Source organism: Rhinopithecus bieti, unplaced genomic scaffold (genome assembly GCF_001698545.2).
Source record: "Rhinopithecus bieti isolate Rb0 unplaced genomic scaffold, ASM169854v2 scaffold_18644, whole genome shotgun sequence".
Classification (NCBI taxonomy): Eukaryota; Metazoa; Chordata; class Mammalia; order Primates; family Cercopithecidae; genus Rhinopithecus; species Rhinopithecus bieti.
In genome coordinates this window covers 1,926,492-1,945,698 of record NW_016809656.1, presented here as the reverse complement: position 1 = coordinate 1,945,698, position 19,207 = coordinate 1,926,492, and positions in this window count along the sequence as shown.

The following is a 19,207-nucleotide window of genomic DNA, read 5'->3' as shown; positions in this document are numbered from 1 at the left end:
ATTTCATAAGATAATAAGTGAAAAGTATACTGCATCATGAATAAATGAATTCACACCAGGAATTCAGGATGGATTTAACATTCTAATAGCAAACAATGCCATTAATTACATTAATTCATAAAAGAAAAAATAATCTCAACTGGTACAGAAAATTACATTGGATAACTCTGACATCATGTCATAATATAACTTTGAGCAAACTAGGAATAGAAACTAATTTTCTTAACCTAATAAAGGATAATATGGGAAACTTCCAGCTAACATCATAATTAATGGTAATAGGATGAGAGGTTTTCTACTAAGATCCAAAAGAAGGCAAATATGTTCATTCTGATCACTCCTCTTCAATATTCCACTTAAGAACTGAACCAACACAACAGAGAAAACGAAAACAAAAAGAAACAAGTAATACAAATTTGACAGGAAAATAAAAACTTTTTTATAAATGACTGGATTGACAATTATAAAAAACCTAAGGAGAAAGATTAGAATTCACTAGTAAATTTAGCAACATTAGAGGATACAATATCAATACACAAAAATCAAGTACATTTCTAGATATCAGAACTTAACATTAAAATATTGAATAAAAATATAATGCTATTAATAATAGCATTAAATAATATGTATTGGCTGAGAATAAGTTTTACAAAAGATATGCAATGCTGGAAAAATGGAAATAGAAAAGAATGTGAATATTAATATTACAGCCTGATTTGTCAATCAAAAATTTAAAAATGTTCAATCAAAGGTGAATGATAAATTGTGGAGAATTTGTAAAATTTAATACTATTCAATTTTAAAGGGCATGAACTACATGCAACAACAGGAATGAATATAAAAATATTTATGCCAAGTGCAGTAGCCAGAAAAGTAAGAATATATACTATAGTATTCTTTTTTGTCAGTACTATGTGATAAACAAGTTTGGGTTTTAGTTCTATGACAGTATTTAGAAAAAATACAATATTTAGTGCTATGACAGTATTTAAAATTTTTTGGAGAACTTTTTAGGTTCCTTACCCTTAGACTCAACTTTGCTTAATATTTTCATTTCTGAGAAAACATCTACATTCTTTTAATTGTTAATGCTACCAGAGAGTATCTGTGAAGACCTTTGTCTTCTTCATCTCCACATTTAGCTGATCATCAAGATTTTTTTTCACTAATTTTTTATATGTGTTTCATTATTTTCTTCCTACTTAATGTTTTAACAGTTTCTTTTAAATCACCGGACAATGTTAGCTCAAAATATGCAAACTTTCTACCAACAGTTACAGAATTGCTGTTAAACTAATGTTCCAAAATATGAATCTGATTTTGATATTTTCTTTGCTACTTAATACTTTTTAAATACTTGCTAAGGCTACAAGATAAATCGGAGAATCAATAGTGTAATATACAGGCCCGTTATAGCGTAGAATCTGCCTTTCTTTTGTCTTAATTCATTCACTCTTCAACAAATATGCATTGAGCAATATTGTAGTCAGAATTTAAGATGACCCTATAATTTCTGTTCCTTGGTGTTATGCTCCTCCTTGAGTGTAGGTAGAATATGTGACTATTCTAGCCAACGGAATACGGGAAAAGAGAAGTGATTACACAAACGCAATTAAGTTCCAAATCCATTGAATCTTCATTAAGTAAAAGTAAGATAATTATTAGTGGGCTTAACTCAGTAAGTAAAACACATAAAAGGAGTCATAATTATACTGAGCTTGAAGGAACAAGACATCCTGACTTCTATAACCATGAGAAAATAAATTCTGCCAACAGAAGTGAATAATTTCCCAGGTAACCCTCTCGATAAGAATATATCTCTGTTCTTCCCTTCACTTCTGCTTTGTGAGACCCTAAGGAGAGAACCCAATAAAGTCATGCCTGGGCTTCTAACCTCTGAAAACTGTGAGATAATAAATGGGTGTCATTTTAAGTCAGTAAATATTTTGTTAATTTTTTTATGCAGAAATAGAAAACTAACACAAGCAAGAATTCTGCTCCTTACACTGTATTCTAGAAACTGTGGAAACAAGAGTAATGAGAAAAATATATACGTATGTTGAGATAATCTAAGGAGTGACTACAGTCAGTACAGAGAGAAAAGAGAACCAAACATTAGATCCTAGTCACTCCAAGGTTAGAAAGAGGATGAGGTGGGACATTTTGCAACAGAGTTAAAAGTAGTGCAACCCCCGGTCCAGAGTTTTTCTAGGACACAGAATGAAAACGTACTCACTTGTAACTGTTGCGCCTCCAGTTCTTGATGTTTCAGAAAAGTTACAGGAAGAAGCTCAGCCTTGAATAAATAAAATAAAAACTAGTTGGATCCAAAGATGCCTGAATTGAAGATGAACTTTGGCAAGCTCTCATTACCATACTAAAAGCCCCGCCCACGGAAGAGCTTGGTCTCTATTATCCACACCTGTGGCTTATATAGAAGAACAATTGGCACCTGTGCTGTGTTGAGCCCACCTGTAGATACAATGACTCAGCTAGCAAACCTAATAAAGGCCAGTTTTCACCTGTGTTCAGGCAGGCATTGATGTGGGGATTTATTCCAACTGTCGTGTTTACTTGTTCCAAGTAATAAATTTTCTTTGTTAAATGCTCCTTGGTTGCAGCCATTGGACTGTCACCCGCCAAGCCAAAAACAACAATAACAACAAAACACTCCTTGCAAAAGTAACAGGAGGAGGAAGTGGAAGATTACCAACAGTGAGTTAAAAGTAGGAGCTAATGGGCCTGGCGCGGTGGCTCCCAAATTATCTGCTCCCAAAGTGCACCGATAAGACAGGCATAGGACACAAGTTATAGACATTTCCATTCACAAGGAGAAAGACAAGGAGGGTTTTTTAAAAAGTCGTAAATCGGCCGGGCAGGGTGGCTCACGCCTGTAATCCCAGCACTTTGGGAGGCCGAGGTGGGTGGATCACTTGAGGTCAGGAGATCGAGACCATCCTGGCTAACACGGTGAAACCCCGTCTCTACTAAAAATGCAAAAAATTAGCCGGGCTTGGCAGCGGGCGCCTGTAGTCCCAGCTACTCAGGAGGCTGAGGCAGGAGAACCGCGTGAACCCGGGAGGCGGAGCTTGCAGTGAGCCAAGATCGCGCCACTGCACTCCAGCCTGGGCGACAGAGCAAGACTCCATCTCAAAATAAATAAAAAATAAAAAAAAACAGCTAGTGAAGTAGGAAACAAGCATAGCAGAGTGTTCCAGAAGTGTATGAAGGTATATATTGGGGGAACAAAAAGGACAATGGTTTCAAATTCTGCCAAGAGGTCAAGAAAGATGAGTAGTGAATTTACCTGATGGTTTTACAATGTGGAAATCATTAGTGACTGAAAGGAGAGTTTTTAAATGAATTCCGGGTTAAATCTTGATCAAACTGGCTTTAAAAGAGGATACAAAGGGAGTAGATAGGGAATGTAAACTAACAAAAACTTAATAAGTGCTTTAATAGAAATTAAATGCATCAATCCTATTGAGTTTTACTAGAAGGAATTATTGGAATGATTCTTTTCGTCTCATAAATTTATTTCAAAGTTGGAGCAGAAGAAATTTGTTATCTCATAATTTTATACATACTTGATGTATTCATCAAAAATGAAAACAAACTAAAGAAAATTTTAGTTAAAGAAAGACAGAAAGAACTTATCATCACTAGATCTGCACTAGGAAAACATATCATCCTTAACCTGAAATGCAATGACAAAAGTTGGAAATTCAAGACTTCAGGAAGTAATGAACAACAAAAAATGAAAAATATGAGGATAAATATGACTGCTTATTTTCCTCTCATATTTTAAAGAACATATGACTTTAAAACAAAAGTTGTAACATTATTCTATGATTTATATGTGTATAGATGTAATTCATAATAATGATAACACAAAATACAAAATAGAAGAATGGAACTATACTATTGGAAATTTTCATATTTCATCTGAAGTTAAAATATATTATGTAGAATAATATTAACACAAACTACAGTGTAATAATTTAAGGAAACATAGTCTAATGTCTAGTGCAACCACTATGATATTGAAATGATAAACAACTAAATCATAAATAAAGGATTATAAAAATAGCAACAGGAATGCTTTTACACTGTTGGTGGGAGTGTAAATTAGTTCAACCATTGTAGAAGACAGTGTGATGATTCTTCAAGGATCTAGAAAGAGAAGTACAGAAATACCGTTTAACCCAGCAATCCCATTACTATGATTGTATACTCAAAGGATTATAAATCAATCTACTATAAAGATACATGCACATGTATTTTTATTGCAGCACTGTTCACAGTAGCGAAGACTTGGAACCAACCCAAATGTCCATCAATGACAGACTGGATAAAGAAAATGTGGCACATATACACTGTGGAATACTATGCAGTCACATAAAAGGATGTCCTTTGCAGGGACATGGATGAAGCTGGAAATTATAGTTCTCAGGAAACTAACACAGGAACAGAAAAGTAAACACCACATGTTCTCACTCATAAGTGGGAGTTGAACAATTAGAATGCATGGACACAGGGAGGAGAACATCACACAACAGGGCTTGTCAGGGTGGGAGGATAGGGGAGAGATAGCATTAGGAGAAATACCTAATGTAGATGACAGGTGGATGGGTGCAGCAAACCACCATGGCATGTGTATACCTATGTAACAAACCCACACATTCTGCACATGTATCCCAGAACTTAAAGGATAATAAAAAAAAAAGTTGTGATTTACACAAATGAATACACAAAACTAGGGAGAAACTATACAACTTTTGAGACAAGAACATGGAAGAAAATCAAGCTGATATAATAAAGGACTATAAATATTAATGATGAATACAGTTTAACTGTGTTCCCACCCAAATCTCATCTTGAAGTGTAGCTCTCATAATTCTCACATCCCATGGGAGGGATTGTTGGGATGTAATTGAATCATGGGGATGGGTCTTTCCTGTGCTGTTATCATGATAGTGAATAAGTCTCACAAGATCTGATGGTTTTATAAAGGGAAATTTCTCTGCACATGCTCCCTTGCCTGCCGCCGTGTAAGATGTGACTGTTACTCATGCACCTTCCACCATGATTGTGAGGCCTCCCCAGCCTTGTGGAACTGTGAGTCCATTAAACCTCTTTCCTTTATAAATTACCCAGTCTTGGGTATGTCTTTATCAGTAGCATAAGAATAGACTAATACAATGATATAGTGTATAATAGTAATTCATAACATTATTATTATTATTATTATTATTATTATTATTATTATTATTTGAGACAGAATCTCACTCTGTCTCCCAGGCTGTAGTGCAGTGGTGCAAACTCGGGTCACTGCAACCTCCGCCTCCTGGGTTCATGCAATTCTCCTGTCTCAGCCTCCCAAGTTGTTGGGACTACAGGTACAAGCCACCATGCCTGGCTAATTTTTTTGTATTTTTAATAGAGATGGGATTTCATCATATTGGTCAGGCTTGTCTCAAACTCCTGTCCTCAGGTGACCCACCTACCTTGGCCTCCCAAAGTGCTGGCATTACAAGTGTGAGTCACCACACCTGGCCAACATTATTTTATTTGTATTACTGTGAGTTTATATACTTATAATGAAATATGTCATATTTATAAGGTGTACTATAAATGTGAATAATGTATAAATATCTCTTACCCACAGATGATAATTTAACAAACCAATTAAATAAGCAATACTCTTGAATAATTAACAAAAGATATTCAAATGTACAAAATAAGCATAAAAATTCTCAGCTGTAGGTATCACAGAAACAAAAAGTAAATCCACATGAGTTGCCATCATATACCTATTAGGCTGACCAAAATTTAAAAGGCTGATAATGCCAAATGTTTGTCAATATGTGAAGCAACTGGAACTCTCACACATTGTTGATGGAAATGAAAATGACACAACCATTTTGAAAAAAGACTTGACATATTTTAAAAATTTGATTATCTACTGATGTTATAATATCAATATACACTACACTTATATAATAATATGGAAGTAGGAAGCGGGAGTTAACTGTGGACCAGATTAAAAACTGGCTAAAACAGGGAAGAGACACCAAAAACAACTCTCCAAAAGACACACCCACCCGCGCCATGACAGTTTGTCATTGCTGCGGCAACATCCAGAAGTTACTGCACTCTTCCATGACAATAACCGAAAAGTTATCACCACTTTTGTAGAAATTCCTGAATAACCCACATCTTGATTTGCATGTAATTAAAGGTGAGTATAAATATGACTGCAACGCTGCCCCCAAGCTGCATCTCTCAACCCACTGCGTGTGTAGGAACAGTCACACAGCTGTAATACTGCTTCCTCAATAAAACTGGTTTATTGTACCACCTTTTCACTCTTGAATTTCTTCCTGGGCAGAGCCAATAACCCTCCTGGGCTAAGCCCCAGTTTCGGTGCTTGCTTCCCTGCATCAGTTTTATAGTGTCCTTTTTGTTAAGTTGTGCTTTTCAAAGAATTTATCATTTTCTTCTAAGTTGTCAAGTCTGTTGGCAAATAGTTATCCATTAAATGTCCTTATTATCTTTTTAATGTCCATAGGGTCTGTACTGTTTCTCTTTCTTTTCTGATATTGCTACTGTGTGTTTGTAAACTTTCATTACTAATTAGTCTTACTTGATTTTATTACTTTTTCAAAAAAATACACAGACTTGTTTATTTTCTATTTCATTGATTTATCTTCTCTTTGGTATTAATTTTCTACAACTAACTTTTTTAATTCAATATTTTCTTTGGGTTCCTAATATAGAAATATATATTATTAATTTCTCTTAAAAATTTAAGCAGGTCATTTTTTCTTCAAATATTATTTTAGCTTCTTTGGACACATTTTGATTCGTTGTATTTTTTGTATTCATTATCACTCAGTTCAAAATATTTCCAAATTTCACTTGTGTGTTTTCCTTTGTTCCATTTTCACTAAGTGTGTTATATAATTTTCCCATACTTTCTTTACATACTATGACTTTTTCTAAATAATTATTATTTAGAAAATTATCATAATTAGTACTTGCTAGCTTAATTATTTTCTGGGCACAGACTATCCTCTCTAATATTTCAATCTTTTCAAAATTACTAATCTGTGTTTCGTGATCCAGCATAATGTTTATCATCATGATATTCTGTATGTAGTTAAAAAGATTATTAGAGTTGCTTGTTGCAGTATAGATGTCAATTCAGCCAATGGTGTTGGTAGAGATTAACTGGTGTGTGAATTCTTACTAATATTATGGCAAGTTTTCTGTCAATTATTGAGGAAGGAATACTAAAATATCCAAATATAATTGTTCATCTATTCCTCTATTTCTACCTATTTCTTCTTCCAGTACTTTTATATACATCATATATATTGCCATCTAACTTAGTCATAAGAAAATGCACCTGATATGTTTTGGCTGTGTCCCTACCCAAATTTCATCTCAAATTGTAATCTTCAAGTATCCAGGGAGGGACCTGGTGGAAGGTGATTGGATCATAGGGGCAGTTTCCCCGATACTGTCCTCATGATAGTGAGACAGTTCTCACAGGAGCTGATGGTTTTAAAAGTGTTTGACAGTTCCCACTTTGCTCGCTCTCTCTCTCTCTCTCTCTCTCTCTCTCTCTCTCTCTCTCTCTCTCACCTGCCACCATGTAAGACAAGCCTTGCTTCTCCCTTCACTTTCCACCACGATGGTAAGTTTCCTGAGGTCCCTCCAGCCATGTGGAACTGTGAGTCAATTAAACCCCTTTCCTTTGTAAATTACCCAGTCTCAGTATCTTTATAGCAGTGTGAGAATAGATTAATATAGTACCTATTTGAAATATACAGTTTGACAAGATATGACACATGTGTACACTCATATGACTGTCACCTCATTCACGTTCATCTGCATATGTGCTTCTCCCATGGCTGTCAATCACACTCACACCTACTGAACCCATGCCACCACAACCACTGCATGGTTTTCTGTAATTATGTATTTCTTTTCATTTTTTGTAATCTCATAAAAATATAATCATATAGTATGTATAGTCTTTTGTTTGCTTTTATTTTACATGTATGCCATTCATCATACCATGATTTGTTTATTTATTATCTGCTCTTGGACATTTGACTGTTTTCAGTTTGGGCTGTTACAGGTTCAACTATTATGGGTATTCATGTACAAGTTGCTTTACAGGCACATCTTTTTGTTTCCCCTTGATAAATATCTAAGGGTATTGATGCACGGAGGGCAAGCCCCCAAATTAGTTCTTAACCTGGGAAGGTTATTGCCTTTGCCAAGAAAGAATTCAAGAGTGAGCTGGCAGTAGAAGAAGACAGCTTTATTATGGTGACAGTGTTACAGTTTTGTGACTGCTCCTACGGAGCAGAAATACTCCACAGACAGTATGTTGGGAGTAGCAGCTCAGTGTGTTGCAGTCATATTTATACCCACCTATAATTACATGCAAATCAAGATATGTGTTATTCAGAAATTTCTAGAAAAGGAGTGGTAACTTTCTGTTCATTATCATGGAAAGGAGCAGTAATTCTGGAAGCTGCCACAGCAATAGTAAACTGCCATGGCACTGGTGGGTGTGCCTTATGGAAAGCTGTTTTTGGTGTCTCTTCTCTTTTATAGCTAGTCTTTAATTTGGTCTGTAATTAAGTCCTGCCTCCTACCTCATTCCTCACTCAGAGATTAGATACTTCTCCATAAACTTAAGGGAGCTGCAGAAGGGTGGAGGTGCATCTTCTGTAACTGCTTCCTGCTGATTTTATGGGCATAGATCCTTCCTAGCACTGGAGTAGTAAAAATCTCTGTATACCTAATCTAAGGGGCCCAAAGACAGGATACTTTTATTCTCAGGGTCAGCTGATGGAATGAGTTAAAAGCCTGTGGCAGCATTGTCTTTACCTGGAATTGTTGTAATTTAGAAGACACAAACATTACTAAAAGGTTAAACAAGAGAAAACCAAAAACTAATAATAACAAGATAGCTATCAAAGGTTCTAGAAGAGGTAAAAACCAGCTGGGACTTCAGAGGGCACTTTTTAAAGATAACATTTTTTATTTAGAGATGGGATCTTGCTATGCCCAAACTGGTTTCAAACTCCTGGGCTAAAGTGATTCTCCCACCTTGACCTTCCAGAGTACTGGGATTACAAGTGTGAGCCACTGCACCCAGCCAAGGGAGGGTACTTTTGATAGTTGACCAGATATAGTTGGGGTCTGGGCCCTGGTTCTATCTATGTAACCAGGTAACTTGCTCATAGATCATTTGAATGTTAACCTCAACCTGTCACGTTGTTAATTTGTGTGCAGTAGGTTTTACTAATAATTGCACAGACTGTACCTTGTGTAGCTTGTAAATAACCCAAGGTTAGTCTGTTATTGAGAATTACATTTGCCAAAGAATCTAGGGAGTCTTAAATTCCCTTTAGTGTCTGACCTGTGTTTGGTGACTAAGGATTCTAGGGTTTGAGTCAAGATTTCTGGAGTTGAATCATGGTAGGCAAAGTCACCTCAGGGTGTTATTAGTCCTGTTGACACCCTGATTCCCACCAGAATTAATCCTACTGCTCATTTATTTTTGGTATCCCTAGGTTTCATGAAGTTATAGACCATGACCCCTAGAGGGGGAAGGATGGCCAATGTACATGTACATCTGTTCCAAGGTTTTGTATATAAGAGAAGGCTCTTCCTTAAAGAGCAGGTGGCTCCCTTGCAAGTCAAGAGTGTTTACAGGGTGTGACTTTTTCCTTCCATGGCCACAGACAATAATGATCTGAGTGGGATACAAGTAGAGATCCTTCGGGTGTGATGTCTATTCTTCACTGCCAAGTTAGGTCCACAGGAATGTTCTTCACATGTTTTAGTACAACTGGTTGAATAATCTTTGTTTTCCATAAGTGAGTGGTACTCCCACCTTTCCAGATTAGGCAGTTGTTTTTTTCAACTATATGTTTTGGTGCAGGATAAGGCAAAATACATGCTTTTCCTTCTCACAAATAGAATCCCATTTACCATGCTGTGCCCTTGGGAACTTGGCAACTAGAGTTGGATTAAGGCATCACAGGGAAACTTTCACTTTTGTGTCATTAACAAAATGGTGGGTGTAAAAGATAGAATCATTAGTGCAGTGGAGATATAGATACCCCAATTCCCAAGTCCAGGTAGTAGTGGTGGGGCTGGGTTCAGGTGGAATTGGTTAAGTCACGGAGAATTTCACGTAACAAGTAGCAGTCTGGGTGCTTTGGAATTGCTATGGTCAGTTAGGTGGTTGGGGGAGATGACCATAAGATTTTTCGGATGGGCCAGAAGGTAGAACTTTTATCCTGGGATGTTGATGACAAATCCAGCAACTACGAAGATGATTCCCTACCACTGTAATTTTTGAAATGTTTCCTATAGAGTTTTTCCCACTCACAATAAATCAGGGTAATTGGGAGAGCAAGCAGGATTAACAGTGGCAGGACGGTGTCCCGTTAGGCTTTGGAGTGGCATCTATCCCCAGTAAGAACAAAAGATGTTTCCCAAGAGGAGGCAGTTGGCCAAAGCAACAGAAAAGAAATATTACAATTAGGAAGAAGAGAACAATTAATGCTACTATTCATATTCAAAGCCTCACATTACTGTTTCTGGCTGTGTTGATTCTTTTCAATAGGTAAGGGAGGTCTTCCAAAGGTTCATGGAGGTAGGTCATAGTGTCTTCCTTTTGTGCCTGTGACTCTTAAGAGATAGGTTTAATCTTGGATAGGTATACCCAACTGTTAATTCCCTGAAGTTTAACAGCAGTAGGAGTACTGAACAACACCTGATAGAGGCATTTCTATTTTGGTTGTAATTGATTCTTGGGAGATCCTTTTGTTCCAAGTTTTTAGTAAAATCAATCTCCTGGTTGAATGGATGAGGGTGGAGAACATTAATTATTTTCCTCGTGGGAGGGGGTGATATTTTGTTTTATATGCTTGAAAGACCTTTTGAACCTAGCTAAGTTGATAATATGGGTGAGCAGTCTATGTGCCTTTTTATCAAACAGGAGGTCTAAAGTTAAAAAGGGCCTCCTGTAAGTCATTTCAAATGGACTAAGTTTTAGAAATACCTTTGGAGTTATCCTCACATGTAAAAGGGCTATGAGTAGGAGAGAAACCCAGACCTCTAAGCTCTCAGGTCTCTTGACAGAATTTTGCCAATATCCTTTCAAAGACATAATTAGCTTTGTTTTTTTAAATCTTACCAGAGAATTGAGGTTTCCGTGAGGAGTGAAGATAACAGGTAATGCCTAGGGCCAGAAAAACTGCCTGGTCATTTTAGCTGTGAAAGAGAGTCCCCTTATCACTCTGTAGACTTTTTGGTAATCCGAACATAAAGAGACACATATCTAAAGTAATACAATTCAGTCGCAATTTTATAGATGACTGCAGTTTACCATTAATTCAACACATATTTATTAATTATTAAGTAGAATATATTTTAAATTCCTCGTTTCACAGATCCTATCAAATAAACTATTTTTTCATATTATTATATTATCACAATTGGCAGTTGTGTATATGATGTGTATATATCCACTACTTGATTGCTAGCTGGATATGTGTGTTTGTGTTCACAGAGATATACACACACTAATTTCAAAAACTTAAACCCACTATTTCCACTGGGCCTGAGTCAGTAATTTAATAGTATATTCAAAGAAGATCTTATTATTACATGAGATTTGAGGTTATCAGGGAGTTTCAAATTGTATTATTGAAACAACAATGTACTCTTTTGAGATTCAATGTGAACGTGCTGCAGTATGGTGCTGGTTACTGACATGTAATATATGAAACCTTGGAACACTGTTAAATAGAAAACTTGAGTGATTAATAAAAGAGTAACCTGAGTTTTCCAATTTTATAAAACTTTGCTGTCGAATCAGATTTAAAATGTTTAAATCCCAGAAATGAGCAGAGATCCCAACATTTAATATCTCCAGGGAATTAATGAAAGAAAATACTAGAGAGATATTGGGGGAAGCAGAGACAATCTTGTGTTTGAAAAATCTGTATACGTGTACTAGCAGGATGGTAATAAGCATTTCCAGGACTGTAGAAGCATTGACTAGAACAGTGGGGTAATGATGTTGTAACTATTGACAGAACTGGCAATAATGACCCACTAAAATGAAGCCGAATGGAATTAACCTAAAAATCCAATCAATGGCTCACTCATTGAGAGAAAAATGAGGAAAATTTCTGCATAATTTCACATTTTATTCTTGGTAGCTTTATATCATGGGCAATGTACAGGGTGTGCATATGTGTGAGACAAAATTTCAGCAAACAAAATCAGGTATTGTAGTAGAAATTGCAGACAAAAGAAAATTAGTGGATTAGATTGACTTCTGTATTGGAAAATGGCATGTTATAATAAAGATGCAATAGTACTTAACTTTTAATATGAATTATTATTTAACTATTTATTGAAAAATTGGCTTTTAAAAATATTTTGCTTTAATAATAAATGTGATAAATAACAATACTGAACATGAATTTTGAGCATATCATCACCAAGAGTTTGTTAAATTTCTTGAAGTTACAACTTAATGGTAGAAAGAAAATAATTGCAAATAAAAAACGCTATCCACTTAATTATGTAGTAATATATGGTTATGTAGCTATGTAATAATAACTTTGTGACTTCAGTTTCTCAACAGAAAATGAATAACTACTTCAGTACTTTATAGTATTTTTAGGTTCCTAAATTATAACATTAACAAAAGAAATATGATATGATCTTCAATATTTTTCATTGATTAAACAATTTCTAGATGATAGTTGAACTTACAGATGCCAGTTTACTCAAAGACTATATTGAAATTTAGTTAAAAATATTTAATAAGGAAAACAAAGGTATAATATTTTTTAGATAGCCCATACTACTGCATCATATAAAGTTTTATAAACAGGTAAATCTCATAGTACATTCACAAACATAAACATAATAAAAATAGCACTATTATTTAACCATGTTTATATGCCGAGTGAACAGTAACTGGGCAGCTTGTAGTACATTCAATTAGAAAGTCTATCATATAAATTTCATTCACTCATTAAATTTATCCTTTAATGCTAAATTACTCTGTTTATGTCCAACAGAGAAAATATATGTATAGTAAACATTGAGCCTAATGACTAAAGAAAAACGATTGAGTACCTTGGTTTTTACCATTACGCACCTGTAATTAATAAAAAATTGGATGATATGTTTTCTCTCATTGTGTTAATCTTTATTTTTTCAACTTATCTATACTTTCACTAAAGCAAAATCACTCTACTAATTCATATTTAATAGAAGACCTTTGCATTAACTCAAAGGAAGCTGGTATCCAATTATCATAGCCTATTCCGTTTTGATAAATGAGGCAATTATACATTTGTGATATTTCTCCTTTCTTTAATTCCACTGTTCAGTGAGTTGTATTTGTTTTGCTTATTGTAAAGAACTACAAGTAAACCTGGTTACATCTGCCTATTCGCTTTAAAAGTTATGGTCAGTCTCACTGGTCGACCATCTGTAGTCACAGCTAGCTGACAATATTATATAACTTTTAAAATTTATATGTTGCTAAATTTAATGTAATTTTGAATTCTGTGTATGTTGAACAGTTTTGGAATGCATCTCCTTGTCCTGATAGCAGCAGCTACTACATTAAGAAATTGTTCTTATAGCAATATGCCCCTGATTCATTATGTTTTTTTTTAAGCTTATCCCTAACTTAAGACATCACATATATCCACCCCCCTGAGTGTTTCTTTTAAGTCTACTCCATGTTTCTGTGTGGATTCCTCGTTTCTTTTACTACCATAATATTGAGCAAAATTTCGACAGAAAAAGTTTATTACTGTTGTTGAATAAGGTATATTTATTATTACAAAATTATATGATTTTACAAAATACATTTTTTTCCTGTGGCCGATCATGTTTGGAGTATAATTAGATGTTTCCCATAATAAATAGGCCCCTGCTCTCAAGCTAGTGGAATAACTTTATTCTTCTGCAAATTTTAACGGGGCAAACAAAATGATAGTCACAATAGCAGGAGTTTTATTATGAAAGGTAATTAACACTGATTATACCACATTGAAAAGCAGTCATCTTTATTTTCTCCACCTTGCCTTCCAACTTTGGTCCATATTCTTAAGTACTTTTCATATATCTATAATGGCATTATAGAAATACTACAGTGATTCTTTAAAATACCTGAAATTACGAGAAAACCCATGATTACTTGATAAGACAAAATAGGAGGAAAAGTACAAATTACAGTCATTATTTTCTGGTTCCATGGAATATTGATGATGCATTCTGAATTCTTGTCCCTTGGCTGATTTCACAACAGAGAGATTAATGCTCCCAGATTCTAAATTCTTGACAGATTGGACATCTGTCAAGAATCTGGACGATTCTAAAATCTTTGACAAATGAACAATTTTGAAGTAGTTATTTATGATTTTTCCCCCAGTCCCATATCATCTTATCCAAGCAAGTCCAATACACTCAGTTTTAATGTACATACTTGCCACAAAAACGTCTCTCCTTTCATTATATTACTATTTGTAGCAATTATATTGCCTTTTGGATTGATACTTTTTCCAGTGTTTCCAGATTCTGACTATAGGTTTTGCCTTCTAGTTCGAATTCTACTTCTTCAGATTTTTCAACTTTTTAATTTCTGAATATTGACCAAAAACATACACTAAAGGGTGTAAATCACTGTCTCTTTCAGTTATTCTTCTCAGTGTTGTGATAGCATTTCCATCAGTTTTTTCAGAGATTAAGGATTCTTTTCATAATCTAAACCACTCAAAATTTGAACCCTGTATTTTACACTTTCTCCATTTGTTGCCAGACTCTTACATTGATGCTAACAGCTGATATAATTTTCTCCTCAATATTTTATGTTCAAATTCTTGACTTACAGACCCTGTGTATACCAATCCCTGGATAAGTAAAACCTGATCTTTACATTTCATTCTGTAACAGTAACCCAACCCTCTTAATTCTGTATACCCTAATGACTAACTGTATAACTTAATTTATGATATGTGCTCATGCATATAAACCATTGTACATTTTTTTCACTATATTTCAAACACCCTGAAATCTACTTTCCACTTAAGGAAACATATGTTCCCATTCCAGGTCACAATTTCTAACCATCATTTGTTTCTGACTGCCTAGGCTAAGTAACAAATCCCTCTTCAATACTGTTAATGTCTATTGCAGCAATTATTAATTTTTAATATCTCTACTTAACAGAGTTCTTCAACTTAATATTATCACTTTATGTTTGTTTTGTTTTGCTTTTGCTTTAGTTTCCAATCTGTACCATGACTTATCTAGAGTAAGTATTTCATGAATATTTTCTGGATTATTTAATTAATTATTTAGTGAATAATTAGTATGAGGATAGTTATCAATGCATAGAACAAAAACACTTAGTGTAGAAATTTTCATAATGGAGATTATGACTAAGAATGAATAAGTGTTAATGGAGTCCATGTTGCAACAGAAGTAAAATGGTTCTGTGTATAGATACCAACAAAATATTTTGCCGATAATCCAGTGGAGGTGACTGAGTCTCCAAGAATCCTGTTTGACTGTAAAATAATTTAAAAGGAGAGTTGTGTATTTTTACATGTATGTGTATGTTTTATTTTTGTTTTTATTTTGAGACAGAGTCTCACTTTGTTACCCAGGCTGGAGTGCTGTGGTGCAATCTCAGCTCACTGCAGCCTCCGCTTCCTGGGTTCAAGCGATTCTTCTGCCTCAGCTTCCTGAGTAGCTGGGACTACAGGTGCGCACCATCACACCTGGTTAATTTTTACATTTTTAGTAGAGATGGGGTTTCACCATGTTGGCGAGACTGGTCTCGAACTGCTGACTTCAAGTGATCCACCCACCTCGGTCTCCCAAAGTGTTGGGATTACAGGCATGAGCCACCACACCCATCCTTTACATGTATATGTTGTATGTTACTGTTCTGATGTACTGATCTTTACTCACTACAATATTTTTTAGAATTTTCTATACAATGGCCAGGTTGATTTTCCTCATACTAAGGATGATCTGTGTATGAGGCAATTATTTTACAAACTTAGTGCCATGTTTTGTGGTTCTATTACAATTAAAATAATACTTATATTAAAGTAACATCTTTGATTCATGGTTCATTTCCAATAACCATTGTTTATCAGATCAGTGACATTCAGTAAGAGTAATCTTGAATTTAAACTTGAAGGAAAATTTTAGTAAGGGACTTCTACATATACTCAAATAAATTTCCTAAAAATTAATGTTGAAATGAGGAATTTGACATAAGGTATTTTAGTATCATTTCATTATTATCTTGCATTTGACATTTTTGAAGTATTTTAGTATTATTTCATTATTATCTTGCATTTTACATTTTTTGAAAGTACCAGCTAATGAGTTAAGAGAGAAAATAGTATGGATTAAAACTGTTGATATATTTGTGAAATAATTATGATTTATGTAAGTAGAAACTAATAGAATTAACACAAAACTAATAAAGCCGATGCATTAAGTTGTGTGGCTAACTTCAAATATTAGAAGAAACAAAAACTCTGATAATCATCATAATAAATTTTATATTCTAAGGTAAAATAAATTATTCAATTAATAACACAAATATAAAATCATAAAATAGTAGAGTTCGAATGAAAAAGATTGAATAGAATATATACATATATGCATACATATATATACAAAATTAGAAATATTTTCTATTTTTCTCTCTCTACACAAACATTATATATATATACATATATCTATAATTTTTTTCAACTTGACTGAAAAGACAAAATTACTTGCGTAAATGATGAGAAATACTAGGACACTATGTTCCTGTTTAGAAAGAATTGATATATATGTATATATGTCAGTTTTCCTGAATCAATTTGCAAATTTCATTTAGTACTACCAACTTCCAATTTTATTTTTTGTTTTACATTCAAACATTTTATTTTAAAATCAGTTTAGACTCAAAAGAATTGGTCAAAATAGTCCAGACAATTTATTTGTACCCAATTTCTAGTTTACACCAATGGTATTGTCTTATAAAAGAAATTATGTCATCAAAATAAGGTATTTGACATTTTTCGTAATATTAACTATACTGCACACCTTATTCAGATTTTACCAGGTTTACTTGCACTGTTTATTTCTGTACTGTCCCGTTAGAGAAAGCTGTGTCACACGTGCAGATTTTTGTAACCACTAACAGAGTCAGATCACAAAGCTTTTTCATCATCACGAATAAACTCCTTTTTGCTTCTTCTGTATCGTCACATCCTTCCCAAACTTTAGTCTCTGTCAAACACTAATCTGTTCTCTATTACTAAAATTTTGTCACATGGAGAAAGTTACATAAAAGAAACCATACAATATCTAACCTTTTAGTGTGGCTTCTTTTTTTATACTCCAATATAATACTCTGGAGATCCACAAAAATATGCAAATCAATATTTTATTCCTTTATATTGCTGAGTCATATTCCCTTATATGCATACATCACAGTTTGTCTATTCATCTTTTGAAGGTAACTTAGATTGCTTCTTCCTTTGCTATTAGAACTGAAACTGCTGTAAACATTTGTATACTGATGTTGATGTAAATATATGTGTTAATTTCTGTAGAATAAATATGTAGGAGCACAACTATCTTGTAGTAAAATCTCCTTTTATTTTGTAAGAAACTGACAAACTCTTTTCCAGAGTGACTGAATTATTTTACTTATCAGCATATAGGAGATCAAGTCATTCTACATCCTCATCATATTTTGTACACAATACTATGCTTTAGAGTTACATAATTATTTTTTTTTATTACCTACGTTTAATGTTTCTAACCACATAACATAGTATTCTACCATATCATGGCACAGTATTCTACCATCTACCATATCTTGCTTATCTATTCTTAAGTTACAGTCTTTTAACTTATCTCTATCTTCTCATCACTGCAAATTATACATTACCTGTAAAGCACCTGTGTGATTTTACTGGCATATAACGTAGTTATGGGATTCCAGGCTGTGCATAATGTTAATAAACAGTATCTGGTTTCTTTCCAGACTAGCAGGACTGGTTCATTTCACCAGGAATTCGTTTCTATTTTCTAATCACTAACAAAAACGTTTTATTATCCAATTTTTAGCATGCCAACTGTCATAAATTATATTTTTTCGTAACTAAACATATTTTACTTCTAGTGAATTGGAGCCTCTCTATATATACAGTTATGTACCACATGACAATGTTCTGGATGATGGGCTGCATAAACAATGGTGGTCCCACAAGTTTATCATGGAGCTGAAAAATTCCTATACCCTGGTGACATGGTAGCCACAGTAACATCGTAGTGCAACACATTATTCAGCAAGGCTATCGTGGAAGTGACAAACAACTTTAACCTAGGTGTGGAAAAGGATGACATTGAGGAGCTGCTAGTGGTGATTCCTGAGGAATTGACTAATGAGGAGTTAATGAACCTAGATTAGGAATGCAGAGCTGAAGAAGAGACAAGAGAAAAGGACACTGCAGGAGAAGAACCCCCAGGAAAATTCACAGTGAAAGATTTAGCAGAGGATATTATGGACCTCAGCAACCTCATTAAAAAGTGTGAAAACCTGGGCCCCAACACCAGGAGGTTTTCATTAATAGAGAGAAATGTTCGTGGTGCATTATCAATTTACAAGCAAACCTGTGATTGAAAAAAGCAAAACAAAACAAGAAAGCCATTATGGACATATTTCTGAAAAAAGGTGACATCCCCAGAAAATCCTCAGGCAGGTCCTTCAGGAAGTATTCCACAAGAAGGCTTTGTTATCATAGGAGAAGCCAGCTTCATGAGTGTCATTGCTCCTGAAGACCTTCCAGTGAGAAAATATGTGGAGGTAGAAGACAGTGATGTTGATGAACCTGACCCTGTGCAGGCCTACACTAATATGTGTGTTTGTGCTTTAATATTCACATTAAAAGATTTTTTTAAGTAAAAACAAAATATTAAAATCAAAAAAGCTTATAGAATAGGGAAATAAAATAACTTATTTTGTACAGCTGTAAACCTGTTTATGTTTTAAGCTAAGTGTCATTAAAAGATTCAAAAGTTTAAAATTAAAAGTTAATAAAGTCAAAAGTTACAA